At 41.7% G+C, this 16,122-nt stretch overlaps 1 pseudogene; it reads left to right on the top strand.

The window, feature by feature from the left end:
* The first annotated feature begins 2,619 nt into the window (after positions 1-2,619).
* On the top strand, positions 2,620-3,790 carry LOC149984668 (uncharacterized; annotated as a pseudogene).
* The last annotated feature ends 12,332 nt before the right edge of the window (positions 3,791-16,122 follow it).

Here is a 16,122-nt window from a genome sequence, read left to right as displayed (position 1 = left end):
AACGGACTAATTCTGGAATTTATCACTCATTGCTCTGACGCTATAAACTACTACTACTATGGGAACACACACACAACCAATTTGAATATTTACAAAGCAGTCTGTTTATACAATTCTGTTTGCACAATTGATATATAGAATTCCACAGCAAAGACTAATTCTTTATTAGATTCCTCACAGGGGGCACCATAAATGTTGTGTCTTTACTATCATTAACTGAAGACTGATAGTTTTTATCAAAGATTCTCTGTAATTAGTTATTATGAGATCAACTGATTAATCACGTAACTAATTAACTAGGAAGTCGGGGCACCAAGGAAAAATATTCAGATTACAAAATTATAATATCCTAAAATAACTTTTCAGATATTTTATCTGATCAATTATTCTTCGAATTAATGAATTATTTACTTTTACCTCACGTTAGTCTCATTCCAAACGTCGTAAATTGTTGGTTATCTGCACGAACCCAGTTTTCGCTGTGAGTCATCCATACATCAATTGTCTTAAATCATGTATTTTTTACTAACTAAGTAATTCACATAAATGCATAAACAAACAAACAAACAAGATAAATGTGGTTACAAGAAATGATAGGAGAACGTGCCCTAGTAGGCTAAACCGGCATGGCGGCTTGTTAGACAAAAGGGCAAGTGGGGGTCGACTAAGAAGTCACTACAGAGTGACAATTATAACAATTGAAATGCTAATCCTTTGCACATGAAGGCTCACTCATTCGGGAACAATTGCCATATTTACGCTCAGTGTGTCATCTTGATCGCTCGTGAAAAGTTCATTTATTTTGTAGAATTGTCCGTCTCTCTCCCTCTCTCTCTCGGTTGTGGTTAGAGGGGATGGTTCAGAGTGTCATTCGTTATAGAGTAGATGTATCGGCGGTTGGCGTTCAATGATACCAAATTCCTAGCTGCAGACTAGTAATTAATATCAAAGACTCTCCCATGAGCTTCCCCAAGTTGTGACAAACGGACCAGTTCACAGCTGGATTCTTCATCGATCTGTTATACTTTCTCCGGAACATGAAATTTGTTCGTACCTCAAGTTCTGTGAGGTGGAAGGATTTCCTTTGTTCACCATGAAAATCTACTTTCTCTATACTGTGTGTCCATGAGGAGATTCTCAGGAATTTACGTCTCTCTGACCATAGCAACCTAGTTGAAGGAGGAAAGGGGAAGGCAGGGAGAGGGGGGTGGGCTTGCTATACCCAAAGAGGCCAACGTAATGACAGTGGCTTCTGTCGGGCCACTCTACCATAAAGGCGTGATTGGTGGAGTGCTGCAGACATGGTTGTCCTTCTGGAAGGTTCCACCATCTCGACAGACGAACTCTGGAGCTCTGTCAGAGTTACCATTGGGTTCTTGGTCACCTCCCTGAGTAAGGCCCTTCTCCCCCGATTGCTCAGTTTGGCCGGACGGCCAGCTCTAGAAAGAGTCTTGGTGGTTCCAAACTTCTTCTATTTAAGAATGATGGAGACCGCGATGTTCTTGGGGAACATCAATGCTGCATAATTGTTTTTGTACCCTTCCTCAGATCTGTGTTTCGACACAATCCTGTCTCGGAGACCTACGGAGAATTCCCACAACCTCATGGCTTGGTTTTTGCTCTAACATACACTGTCAACTGTGGGACCTTATATAGACAGGTGTGTGCCTTTCAAAATCATGTACAATCAATTGAATTTACCCCAGGTGGTTTCCAATCAAGTTGTAGAAACATCTCAATGATGATCAATGGAAACACGATGCACCTGAGCTCAATTTCAAGTCACAAAGCAAACAGAACAGTTATTTAAATAATGTATTTCAGTTTTCTGAGGTATTGTGTGTAGATTGATGAGGGGAAAAAAATATTCAAACCATTTTAGAATATGGCTGTAGCATAACAAAATCTGGAAAAAGGGAAGGGGTGTTAATACTCTCCGAAGGCACTGCACATATCACAGAAATAGCTGAATGTTGTCAAGCTTTACCATATCAAAATTGGAGTCGTCTGACTATGAACCATTAACTCTTTGACACCTACCACTGTTGGTTATGTTTCATCTTATAACAGACACCGAGAGGCAGTATTTAGTCACATGTTGCAATGTATGGATAAATGTTAAACTAATTGGGACACTGATTTTCTTTACAGATAGTATCAAACAAAAAACGTGGGTACATTTTCAGTTTATTGTGAAACCTGTCATCTTCACCTTTCAATGCCTTTGAATTGTAAATATTTATACATATTCAGATGGAGTTGTCTTTCTAAAATGTGTATAGTATTATAAGTTATTTAGCTACATGTATTTCCCACCACAGCATGGATAAAGTCAAGAGGAAGTAGTGGAGTGAGGTGGACATGTTCCACGCCATGGAGGACTAAGGGGCAGGGATTGCTATCCGCTGGGCTGCCAAGGTTAGTGATTGTTTTTAGGAGATTACCACATGTATGTGAATTTCATCTGCTAATTATAATTTTATTTTCTTATCTATCAGGGTGCACGATGTATCTCGGCAGACTCTGTGCGGCCTGGTGACAGATGGTTATCGCAGTGGACCACCCACATTGCTTGCACCAGAGGATGAAAATGGGTTCCCCTTCACCAAACATAAGCTGATGAAATATGCCAACAAAATATGCAGGTATTTGGTGTTCTACAGTATGTGTTTACATATGTAGAATGCTGGACTGACGGTTCTCAATACGTGTGGCGTAAATGTGGATGGTGGTGCCAAAATAAACATTTTCATCCTCAATTCTATTGTAGGTTTCGGCACCCAGGGGAGACAATCCCACCACTGGGGAAGAGGTGGTGAAAAATGTTCAGGAGGAGGCACAAGAACCTGAGTATGAGGAGGCCGGACACCCTGCACAGGGGAGAGCTGAGTGTGCCACCCGTCCAATGACAGACACCTTCTTCGCTTCTTATGGGAATCACTTGGAGGAGAGTGGGTTGAGGGAGAAACCCAGACAAACCTATCACTGAGATGAGTCTGGGCTTCGTAGCGACCAGAGCAGGCACAAACTGCTGGCTCCCCGGGATGCAAAACACGTGTACCAGTAGGCTCCGGGGACCAAGGAGCACATCACAGGGCTGGCCTGCTTCAACATAGCTGGAGAGGACATCCCCATGTTTATCATCTACCTCAAGTGATTTCCCAGCGGCCACTACACACTGGGAGCCCCCCCCCCCCCCCCCCCCAGCCTTATATGGACGGTCCAACAGTGGCTACATTGACAGGGACCTGTTCAGGAAGTGGCTTCAGCACTCGCCCGCTCCTTCTCCTCTCCGATGGGCACAAGTACCACATGGACCTGGAGGTGCTCGCGGCGACACTAAGGGAGAGGGTTATACTTCTTTGTCTTCCACCACACTGCACCCATATCATGCAGCCGCTGGACGTGGCATACTCTGATAGCAAAGGACCTGAGGCACATCCTTACCGTCCTGAAGTATCGACCAGACCGATAAAGAAGACTCCCTCACCGGGGAGGAATACACGCGCCAATGGCAGGAGAGGGGTTAGAAGGACAGGGCCAAGGCAGAGGAGAAAGAGCGTTGGGCAGCCCTCAAAACACAGGGCATAGGAGAGGGCTGCCATGGTTGAGATGATCGACACCATCGCATCTGCTGGTCCCCCAGCTGGAACCACTTCTGTTAGCTGCATCACCTGTGCCTCCCAGTATGCAACATCTGTAGGAGCCGCCGGAGCCCCCAGCTACAGAAGAAGGCCACATAGCTGCTCTCTCGGCCACACCATCGTTGGCCCCTGAACCCAACCACTAGCAACACCAGCTCCTCCAAGCCATTGTCAGTGGTTTCGTCAAAACGTGGTGGTGGAGCTAGATTTTATTGTGATTTCTGTGACAATATAGGGATGGAGGTTGAGATGTAATTGTTTGTTTGTTTTGTTTGTTTTCATATGCAATGATTTGTAAAACTATATATTACATGTCTAAAATATAATATATATATATATATATATATATATATATATATATATATTTATATATACAGTGCCTTGCGAAAGTATTCGGCCCCCTTGAACTTTGCAACCTTTTGCCACATTTCAGGCTTCAAACATAAAGATATAAAACTGTATTTTTTTGTGAAGAATCAACAACAAGTGGGACACAATCATGAAGTGGAACGACATTTATTGGATATTTCAAACTTTTTTAACAAATCAAAAACTGAAAAATTGGGCGTGCAAAATTATTCAGCCCCCTTAAGTTAATACTTTCTAGCGCCACCTTTTGCTGCGATTACAGCTGTGAGTCACTTGGGGTATGTCTCTATCAGTTTTGCACATCGAGAGACTGAAATTTTTTCCCATTCCTCCTTGCAAAACAGCTCGAGCTCAGTGAGGTTGGATGGAGAGCATTTGTGAACAGCAGTTTTCAGTTCTTTCCACAGATTCTCAATTGGATTCAGGTCTGGACTTTGACTTGGCCATTCGAACACCTGGATATGTTTATTTTTGAACCATTCCATTGTAGATTTTGCTTTATGTTTTGGATCATTGTCTTGTTGGAAGACAAATCTCCGTCCCAGTCTCAGGTCTTTTGCAGACTCCATCAGGTTTTCTTCCAGAATGGTCCTGTATTTGGCTCCATCCATCTTCCCATCAATTTTAACCATCTTCCCTGTCCCTGCTGAAGAAAAGCAGGCCCAAACCATGATGCTGCCACCACCATGTTTGACAGTGGGGATGGTGTGTTCAGCTGTGATGAGCTGTGTTGCTTTTACGTCAAACATAACGTTTTGCATTGTTGCCAAAAAGTTCAATTTTGGTTTCATCTGACCAGAGCACCTTCTTCCACATGTTTGGTGTGTCTCCCAGGTGGCTTGTGGCAAACTTTAAACAACACTTTTTATGGATATCTTTAAGAAATGGCTTTCTTCTTGCCACTCTTCCATAAAGGCCAGATTTGTGCAATATACGACTGATTGTTGTCCTATGGACAGAGTCTCCCACCTCAGCTGTAGATCTCTGCAGTTCATCCAGAGTGATCATGGGCCTCTTGGCTGCATCTCTGATCAGTCTTCTCCTTGTATGAGCTGAAAGTTTAGAGGGACGGCCAGGTCTTGGTAGATTTGCAGTGGTCTGATACTCCTTCCATTTCAATATTATCGCTTGCACAGTGCTCCTTGGGATGTTTAAAGCTTGGGAAATCTTTTTGTATCCAAATCCGGCTTTAAACTTCTTCACAACAGTATCTCGGACCTGCCTGGTGTGTTCCTTGTTCTTCATGATGCTCTCTGCACTTTTAACGGACCTCTGAGACTATCACAGTGCAGGTGCATTTATACGGAGACTTGATTACACACAGGTGGATTGTATTTATCATCATTAGTCATTTAGGTCAACATTGGATCATTCAGAGATCCTCACTGAACTTCTGGAAAGGGCTGAATAATTTTGCACGCCCAATTTTTCAGTTTTTGATTTGTTAAAAAAGATTGAAATATCCAATAAATGTCGTTCCACTTCATGATTGTGTCCCACTTGTTGTTGATTCTTCACAAAAAAATACAGTTTTATATCTTTATGTTTGAAGCCTGAAATGTGGCAAAAGGTCGCAAAGTTCAAGGGGGCCGAATACTTTCGCAAGGCACTGCATATATATATATATATATATATATATATATATATATATATATATATATATATATATATATATATTTAACCCATCTTGTGTATTTATTCCATTACTTTCCAAGTGCATCTCTGCAACACAAACTTTTCATTGTTTATGTCAATGCACATCACTGAAATTAAAGTTTAATTTGATGTAATTTGAAGTAAATTATTCATTTATACTTTTGGATTAAACATATCTACTTTTTCTAAATAAGATGAATCTATTCAACAAATTATGCCATTAATTTTGAAAAATTTCAACATTGAAAAATATGTTTGTGAAGAATCATTTTTAAGAGTCCACAGGAGGGCTAAGCAATGGAAAGTTGACAGGCAAGTAAATTATTTTCAACCGAAAGGCTAGTCAACTAGTCAACTATCTAGTAAACACTTTGGAGCGAGGTTGGTCTCTCTTTTTTGAACAAAATTTAACGGATATATCTTGTAAGGGAACAAAATAGTAATGTGGCCAACAACTGGGGACCATATGCCAATGATACAGGATGATTGTTTTAGCTTAACCGCTTATCAAAAAGCTGCTACAGTAATAGTAGTACAACCACTGAAATGTCAAACATGCTAATTGCTAACCCGTTAGCTAACATTTTGACGACACTAATAATCACAAAACATTGACGGATTGATTACAGGATAACACTGTGCTAATGCTATTGAATATGCTGGTAATACGGGGTTCCACTCAAGCTGTACCCAAAGACTTCCAGTGTTTGCACTAAGGTAGTTAGCATTGGCTCACAAAACTACCTCTAACATCCTTCATACTGGACGCAGAGACATAAACATTTAGTTAAGTTAAGTGCCAAAATCCCAAACTATCCCTTTATGTGGTGAAACAGAAATTAAGAGTTCCATTGGCGAATACATATCTACTACTTGTTTTATTGTATTTTCTTTTCTTAACTCCTATTTGTTCTGGGAGTGTATCCTCAAGGGGAGTGAGTGTGCAGCAGGGTGATCTTTGTTGGTCCTCTGTCTCCTCTTTAAGTGCTTTGTTCCTCTCCCTGTTCCTAGAGTCATGTCCTTGACTCCAGCAGCACAACCTTGCCTTTTCAGGAGACAGAATTAATAATATCCTTCACCTACACGACTTCCTTAAACCCTCTCAGCAGTAGAGACCACAATTCAACCGTGCCTTTTCAAAGTCTATATTTTATATAGAATTCATATTTTCTTTCTCTTACCTAACTCTTCAACCTTCTCAGCAATACCCTAAGTAAGGAGCTACAGTCAGTATCAGAATAGTGATTAATAACAAACTGGTCTTAAATGCATCTAAAACTAAAAACATTGTATTTGGTTCAAAACATTATCCAAGACCTAAACCTCAACTGGAGGGTGTGACCATTGAGCAAGTTGAGGAAGCTAAACTCCTAGGTATAACATTGGATGCTCAATTATCAAGTCAAATCATATTGACAAAGTTGTTGTGAAGATGGGGAGGGGTATGTCTGTTATAAAAAGACGTTATGCGTTTTTTACACAAAAACCAACTGTTCTAGTTACACGCCTTGCCCTTAATAAGTGCACATACAGAACTAACATCAACAACATGTATGCCAGTCTTTCTTGTTTGAGGGTTGATGAGAGATGAACTGCTTCTCTTATAGTTTCTATGAGAAATACTACTGTGATGAATATAATCAAATAACATTCAGCTCAGTCACCCATACATACCCCTCAAGACATGGCACCAGGGGTCTCTTCACAGTCCCCAAGTCCAAAATGAATTCTAGGCAACGTACAGTATTATACAGAGCCATGATTGCATGGAACCCCCTTCCATTTCCAATTACTCAAGCAAAATTCGAATTACCTTTAATAAAGAAATGATTAAACAACATCTCGTGGAACAGTAAGACTGTGAAGGAACACACACAAACACATGCACACAAAGACACACTCTACAATAGAACAACACAAATTATAGAAACAATACAACAACAACAACAAAAATGTAGTTGTATTGTTTGTATTTGTTGTAAGTTTTATTGTCTGCGGTGCTTAATTTGTATATCGGGAGGTTCAGGAACAAAAAGTGGAGCGGAAGGGGGTTGACGTGGGGAGCTCTTACGAACGAAAAATAACCACATTTATAATAAAGTGTTGCATATCATCACATTTGCGTACTGGCATGGAATAGTAGAGTAGAGGCACTTACAGAAGTTGCACATATGGACAAAATATTTTTTTGTGCGGCGTTCAATACAACTGGGAACTCGGAACTGGAAAATATCCGACTTCGGTGACAATTGGGAAATCTGGAAAAATGAGCTCCACTGGGAAAACTAGTTTTGAATGGTCATCCAAATCAGAATTCCAAATGGGGATCTGGCCTCTTTCTAGAGCTCCGACTTTCTGACCTGAAGTTCACTGACGTCATGATTCGACCTCGTATTTTTTCCAAGTTTCCAGTTGTCTTGAAAGCACCATAATACCGCAAAATGATCGAAAATCCAGGTTACTTTAACACTTACAAACTGAGAATCTGAGATCAGTGAAAAGGACCTTGTCTTGAATCAATCAAGAGCCTAGGGCTAGGTGTGTGGAGACACATATTGTATGCTATACTTTGAGGAGGAAATTATAGTCATAAAAACGCTTCCCAGTTTCACTGACTCAACCAATCATGAGCAGCTCACTTGCTGATGATGGCCTATGCGCTCTTGCCAAAAGCCTCTCTCTCTCGTTTTACTTTGTAAAACAATATTTGGAAGTTGGTCAAATATACATGTATTGGTTGACTACAGCTGACAAATTAGTCTTCTCTTTTCAGCAGGAGACATTTGCTCCCTACCTGTGTTTTCCCGTGGTTGTAGGCTATTTGAAATATTGCGAAAGGCCAGTTTTTTCTGGATGCTGTTTGTTCACTAACAGATTTGCCATGGGTAGGCTATGCCTTGTTATTGGGCTACACTCCACAGCTAGTCTATTTTTAAAATAAGCTATGTATCCTCTGTGGCAACATTGTAGGCTTTCTCATGGTGTAGCAGACTATTCTGAATTATTTAATTTCTGTCTGAACAGACATCAGTAACCATTCGTGCTGCTATGATTATATAAGGAAATACATGATGAAGTGCAATGCTGGCAAGATGAGAGTTGCAGGCTCATGTGTATCAGATGAGAGGGAGAGAGATCATAGAAAGTTTGTGTGTGTGTGGGTGGGGGGGGGGGGGGGTAACAAAGAGGCAACGTTTATTATAATATTTACAATGCAAAAAGTGACAATTATTGTTCATGCAAGAAGGTGTACTGGATCCAGCCAAATAGTTTCCGGAACGAAACAGTCCAAAACGGAGAGGTGTCGGTTCCTGTTCCGGCAGGATCTGGCTCAAATTAAGCACTGATTGTTTGTTTATAGCATTTTACATTTGTGTGACTGTCCTTGTCTATCAGTGTATCGGTGTTTTGCTACTTGTCATGTTTTGTGTTTTTTGTGGACCCCAGGAAGAGTAGCTGCTGCTTCTGCAAAAGCCAATGGGGATCCACATATACCCCAGTGGGCGCAGACGTCAATTCAACGTCAACTCCACGTTGGGTCAACGTAATTTCATTGACATGACATGGAAACAATGTTGATTCAACCAGTGTGTGCCCACTGAGTGTACAAAACATTATGGACACCTGCTCTTTCCTTGACATAATGCAGACTGATCAAGATAATCCAGTTGAAAGCTATGAGCCCTTATTAAGGTCACTTGTTAAATCCACTTCCATCAATGAAGATGAAGGGGAAGAAACAGGTTAAGTCATTTTGCCACAACTTTGGAAGTATGCTTGGGGTCATTGTCCATTTGGAAGACCCATTTGTGACCAGGCCTTAACTTTAACTGATGTCTTGAGATGTTGTTTCAATATATCCACATAATTGTCCTGCCTCATGATGCCATCTATTTTATGAAGTGCACCAGACCCTCCTGCAGAAAAGCACCCCCACAACATGATGCAGCCACCCCCGTGCTTCACGGTTGGGATAGTGTCCTTTGGCTTGCAAGCCTCCCCCTTTTTCCTCCAATCATAACGATCTTCAATATGGCCAAACAGTTCTATTTTTGTTTCATCAGACCAGAGGACATTTCTCCAAAAAGTACGATCTTTGTCCCCATGTGCAGTTACAAACCGTAGTCTGGCTTTTTTATGGCGGTTTTGGAGCAGTGGCTTTTTCCTTGCTGAGCGGCCTTTCAGGTTATGTCGATATAGGACATGTTTTACTGTGGATACAGATACTTTTGTACCTGTTTCCTCCAGCATCTTCACAAGGTCTTACTTGTGTCATGCACAAAGTGTAACGGATGTCGTCTGGAGATAGAGAGGAGGACCAAAGCGCAGCGTTGTAAGTGTTCATGATGATATTTAATTGAAACGAACTGAACACTGAAATACAAAACAATAAATGATGTGAACAAAATGAAAAGCGAAACAGTACCGTGTGGCCCAAACACTCACACAGAAACAAACACCCACAAACCAAAAGTGAAACCCAGGCTACCTAAGTATGATTCTCAATCAGAGACAACTAACGACACCTGCCTCTGATTGAAAACCATACTAGGCCGAACACAAAAACCAACATAGAAAACCTAACATACACTGCCCACCCCAACTCACACCCTGACCATACTAAAACAAATAATAAAATAACAGAACTATGGTCAGAACGTGACACAAAGTAGATGTCCTTATACTTCCTGCCAATGTAATTTGGTATTTTTTATTTTATTTAACTAGGCATGTCAGTTAAGAACAAATTCTTATTTACAATGACACCTGCCCCGGCCAAACCCTAACAACGCTGGGCCAATTGTGCACTGCCCTATGGGTCTCCAATTGCGACTCCTCTAGCACTGAGATGCAGTTCCTTCGACGCTGGTAACATTAGAAAAGGAAATGTACATATTTGAAAGAACGCAACATTTCCATTAGTTAATGTTACTGTAGGTTATTTCTAAAAATTGAAAACCACAAAAACACAGAATTTCAAGTGTAAAATATTTTTTATTCGTAGAGTGGCCTTGTTACAGTTGTGAAACAAAAAGCATGTGCGTTGAAATACAGTAAAAGCGTATGACAACATAAATAAATAACCAAACTGCAGCAAGTTCCTCCTTTCCCCTAGTACAGCAGTGCCATCTTACCCAAAACATTATCCGACACTTTCTCACCTGCTGCCCTATATCGATTGTTTCCCAGATATGGAAAGCCGTTCAGCATGAATCAGAATAATAATCAGAGATGTCATGGTCCATTTCTTCCCCGCAATCCGAGTCGTTTTCATTCAGATCTTGTAGCAATGCTAACACAGCATGTGCGTCCATTCGTCTTGGTCTTGCCATTGTAAATTACGCACGCTCTCACTGTGTAGCCTACTCCAGGTAGACCTAGAGTAGACAAATAAGACTGCTTGGATTTGGTGGACTGATATTGGGTAGGGAATACAATAGAATGGGCCTCCCTGTTCTTCATTCACAATCGCTTCCCCTCACCAACTCACCCATTCTCCCCCATCATACTATACTTAATTTATTTAATATGTTGTTATATGCGTTAAATTTGTTTCGGCATAGTTTAAGTTCAGTTTTGAAGCAATTTACGGGTGATTATGAACTGTGCATCATGGGCATGGCACATTCAATTATCGGAGAAGGAGCAGAGCAGGCCCGGGAAAACCATTCAAAAACTACATGCCCTCTTAAAACTGGTTATAACTCCAGATCTGTTTGTGATATTAACATTCTAACAATGACAATTTGTATTGCTTGCTGTTTGGGGTTTTAGGCTGGGTTTCTGTACAGCACTTTGTGACATCGGCTGATGTAAAAAGGGCTTTATAAATACATTTGATTGTTTTGAATTGTATGTATCTGTGCTTAGTAGCCAAGGCTACCCCATGCCAATCTATGGCTGCCCCATGCCAATCTATGGCTGCCCCATGCCAATCGATGGCTGCCCCATGCCGATCGATGGCTGCCCCATGCCGATCTATGGCTGCCCCATGCCAATCTATGGCTGCCCCATGCCGATCGATGGCTGCCCCACAGGGAGAGGGAATTTAATTATAATTGAATTTGTGGGATTAACCCCAAGCCTTATAATTACTGTATACTACCAGTTTTCTTTAAATGCAATGTTAGGAGATTGACTCCTGACTCCGATGTCTTTGATTTCCTGTCACGGAATCCAAACCAAACACACAATGAAGTCAATTTACGGCAGCTGTGAGGGCAATGGATTGTCACAGCATAAGGAAATAACACTAGTGGGGAGGAATAAAAGAATACCCCAGAAATGTTTGGCCCCCCACAGTACTGACAATTAGAATGGACTCCAGAGTGCTAGAACCACCGTCACGATCCGGAACCACGGAATGACCGATGACCGTAATTACCCTCTCAGAACATAAACAAACCCAGCACTCTAAATTAGAACAACCCTCAAAGGAAGGCGGGTAGTGGGCGAAAGGCAGCCCTCGGGCCAAGGTCTGGGAGGCACAGAGCAGAAAAGATGCAAAACAAAAGGGTCTTGCCATTTGTAATCTGTATGACCACAAGAAAAGAATGTCAGGCTGTAATAGCATGGTATGCCATTTCACACCGTCACAGCTCTCATTTCTGTTAAACTCAGTTTAGCCATAGAGCCACAGTCATTTGCTGCTCTGCTCTGCTCTGCTTGGTTCTTTTGTTGCATGGCATTACACTGTGACATAGCAGGTCAATGGTGGATTGATGTAGTTTGAAAAGGGAAATATTGTTGTGAATGCAGGTCAGAATTGTGTTTTGAAACAGGGACCCTGGGGCTATAGTCACACCACACTAACCACCTGTATGTATTAACCAGCAACATCACAATAGATTGAATGGCCTGGGACAGGGTTGAATTTATGTATGGGCAGAGTGAGGCTCAAGCCATTTCCATCAATATAATTTTATTCATTCATGTCTGTAGAATATGAGATCAGTATTCTGCCAAACAGCCTCAAATGGAGATTACGCCACCACAGCCGTAAATTGAATTACACACAACAGCACCCCTCCTCTCTCTTGTTCTCTCTCTCTCTCTCTCTCTCTCTCTCTCTCTCGTTCCACTGCTTCCTTTTCTTTCTCGCTTTCTCTCTCTCTCTCTACTCTCAATTCCTCACTTTCACTCTTTCGCTCTCTCTCTCTCACTCACTTTCTTTCTCTCTCTTTCTTCACTCTCTACCTACCTCTCTATCTCTCCCTCTATATCTCTCTCTCGCCACCCTCTCTCTGTCTCTATCTCTCTCCTTATTTTCCCTGGTTTTCTGTCTTTGATTAAATCTAGAACATAATCACACAGCTCGCTGCTGCCACATCTCAGCTCGCTCTGCATCACATTTGAATATTGTACTGTACTTCTCCTCCAACAGAGTAGAGAGAATAGAGAGAGAGTATTACTTTATTAAGTAAGCAGTTCAGCAGCATTCTGCTATCTAAGTCATACAATAATTCCTTCTGCCCTTTGCATAATAGTTTGTTTGAGTCTGAGGTTTCATCAATACGAAGAATCTGCTTTGAAGAATGTGTCTAAACCAATCATTTGGGGCAGAGGGATTCACCATGCATCAGTATGACTGAATAGTATTAAGAAATGACCTTTTAGTGTTGACGTGTATTCATTCATTACCAGGCCTACAATAGGTGGGTGTAATTGTCTACAATTCTGCGTCCAGACGGGATGGGTCCTTAGAATGACAAATATATCATCTGCTCGTTTGTGGGGTTGTGTGCCAGAGTGTGAAATTAATACTTCTCTTTTTCCTGAGAGTAATAAATATAGCCCTTGGAGAGGAGAGAAAGAAGCCTATGTCACAAATGACACTCTATTCCTTATATACACTCTTAGAAAAAAAAGATGATATCTAAAACCTAAAGGTTTTTTTTGGGCTGTTCCCATAGGAGAACCCTTTGAAGAATAATCTTTTGTGCCAGGTAGAATCATTTTGGGTTCCATGTAGAACCCTTTCCACAGAGGGTTCTACATGGAACCCCAAAAAGTTCTACCTGGAACAAAAAATTGTTCTCCTATAGGGACTACCGAAGAACCCTTTTGGAAACCTTTTCTTAAAGAGTGTAGTGCACCACTTGTAACCAGGACCCATAGGGCTCTGCTCAAAAGTAGTGCACTATACAGGGAATAGGGTGCCATTTGAAACGCAAACAAGGAGACCTGCTTCTTCTGGCTCATGATGACGCAGATCCAGATGATTAAAATGGTCATGTACAGTATATATACCATCCTCCGTTCTTCAACACAAATAAAATAAAATTGTATTTGTCACATGCACGGAATACCCCCACCTAACTCACTGGAAGCTGACAGACTGGTCTTAGTCCTTTACTTTAACAACGAGACAGAGAAAGAGAGAGAGAAAGAGAGAGACCTCTTTCCATCTCCCTTCAATTCCCCATGGGATATCTCTGCATACAGTATGAAGGAAGTTAGAGGTAGATTCACCATCAAACCAAATCAAATGTTATTTGTTACATGCGCCAAATACAACAGGTATTCAGCCTTACAGTGAAATGTTTACTTACAAGCCCTTAAACAACAATGCAGTTTTAAGAAAATTGCCTATAAAATAAGAAATAAAAGTAACAAATAATTAAAGAGCAGCAGTAAAATAACAATAGCGAGGCTATATACAGGGAGAACCCGTACAGAGTGAGTGTGCGGTGGCACCGGTTAGTTGAGGTAATTGAGGTAATATATATATGTAGGTAGAGTTATTAAAGTGACTACGCATAGATAATAACAAAGAGTATTAAAGTGACTATGCATAGATAATAACAAAGAGTAGCAGCAGCGTAAGGGGGGGGGGGGGGGCGAGCAGTTGCAATACCAGGCAGTGATGCAACCCGTCAGGATGCTCTCGGTGGTGCAGCTGTAGAACCTTTTGAGGATCTGAGGACCCATGCAAAATCTTTTCAGTCTCCTGAGGGGGAATAGGTTTTGTCATGCCCTCTTCAAGACTGTCTTGGTGTGTTTGAACCATGTTAGTTTGTTGGTGATGTGGACCCTAAAGAACTTGAAGCTCTCAACCTGCAAATTTAATGACGGTGTTGGAGTTGTGCCTGGCCGTGCAGTCATGAGTGAACAGTGGGGACAGGAGGGGACTGAGCATGCACCCCTTAGGATCAGTGTGGCGGATATGTTGTTACCTACCCTTACCACCTGGGGGTGGCCTGTCAGGAAGTCCAGGATCCAGTTGCAGAGGGAGGTGTTTAGTCCCACGGTCCTTAGCTTAGTGAGGAGCTTTGAGGGCACTATGGTGTTGAACGCTGAGCTGTAGTCAATGAATAGCATTCTCACATAGGTGTTCTTTTTGTACAGGTGTGAAAGGACAGTGTGGAGTGGGGCGGTTTCTGGGATAATGGTGTTGATGTGAGCCATGACCAGCCTTACAAAGCATTTCATGGGTACAGATGTATTTCAAGGCCTACCTTTAAACTCAGTGCCTCTTTGCCTGACATCATGGGAAGATCAAAAGAAATCAGCCAAGACATCAGAAAACAAATTGTAGACCTCCACAAGTCTGGTTCATCCTTGGGAGCAATTTTCGAACGCCTGAAGGTTCATCTGTACAAACAATAGTATGCAAGTATGAACACCATGGGACCACGCAGCCGTCATACCGCTCAGGGAGGATACACGTTCTGTCTCCTAGAGATGAACGTCCTTTGGTGTGAAAAGTGCAAATCATTCCCAGAACAACAGCAAAGGACCATGTGAAGACGCTGGAGGAAACAGGTACAAAAGTATCTATATCCACAGTAAAAACGAGTCCTATATCGACATAACCTGAAATGCCCTCAGCACGGAAGAAGCCACTGCTCCAGATCCGCCTTAAAAAAAAAGCCATACTACGGTTTGCAATTGCACATAGGGACAAAGATCATAATTTTGGGAGAAATGTCCTCTTGTCTGAATATAACTGTTTGGCCATAATGACCATTGTTATGTTTGCAGGAAAAAGGGGTAGGCTTGCAAGCCGGAGAACATCATCACAACTATGAAATACGGGGGTGACAGCATCATGTTGTGGGGCTGCTTTGCTGCAGGAGGGACTGGTGCACTTCACAAAATAGATGGCATCATGAGGTAGGAAAATTATGTGGATATATTGAAGCAACATCTCAAGACATCAGTCATGAAGTTAAAGCGAGGTCGCAAATGGGTCTTCCAAATGGACAATGACCCCAAGCATACTTCCAAAGTTGTGGCAAAATGGCGGACAACGAAGTCAAGGTATTGGAGTGGCCATCACAATGCCCTGACCTCAATTCCATAGAAGATTTGTGGGCAGAACTGATAAAATGTGTATGAGCAAGGAGGCCTACAATCCTGATCCAATTACACCAGCTCTGTTAGGAGGAATGGGCCAAAATTCACAAAACTTATTGTGGGACGTATGTGGAAGGCTACCCGAAACATTTGA

The sequence above is a fragment of the Oncorhynchus mykiss genome, chromosome 3 (assembly GCF_057628025.1).
Source record: "Oncorhynchus mykiss isolate SJ-2025 chromosome 3, ASM5762802v1, whole genome shotgun sequence".
NCBI classification, from domain to species: domain Eukaryota; kingdom Metazoa; phylum Chordata; class Actinopteri; order Salmoniformes; family Salmonidae; genus Oncorhynchus; species Oncorhynchus mykiss.
This window is presented reverse-complemented; position numbering and strand designations above follow the sequence as displayed.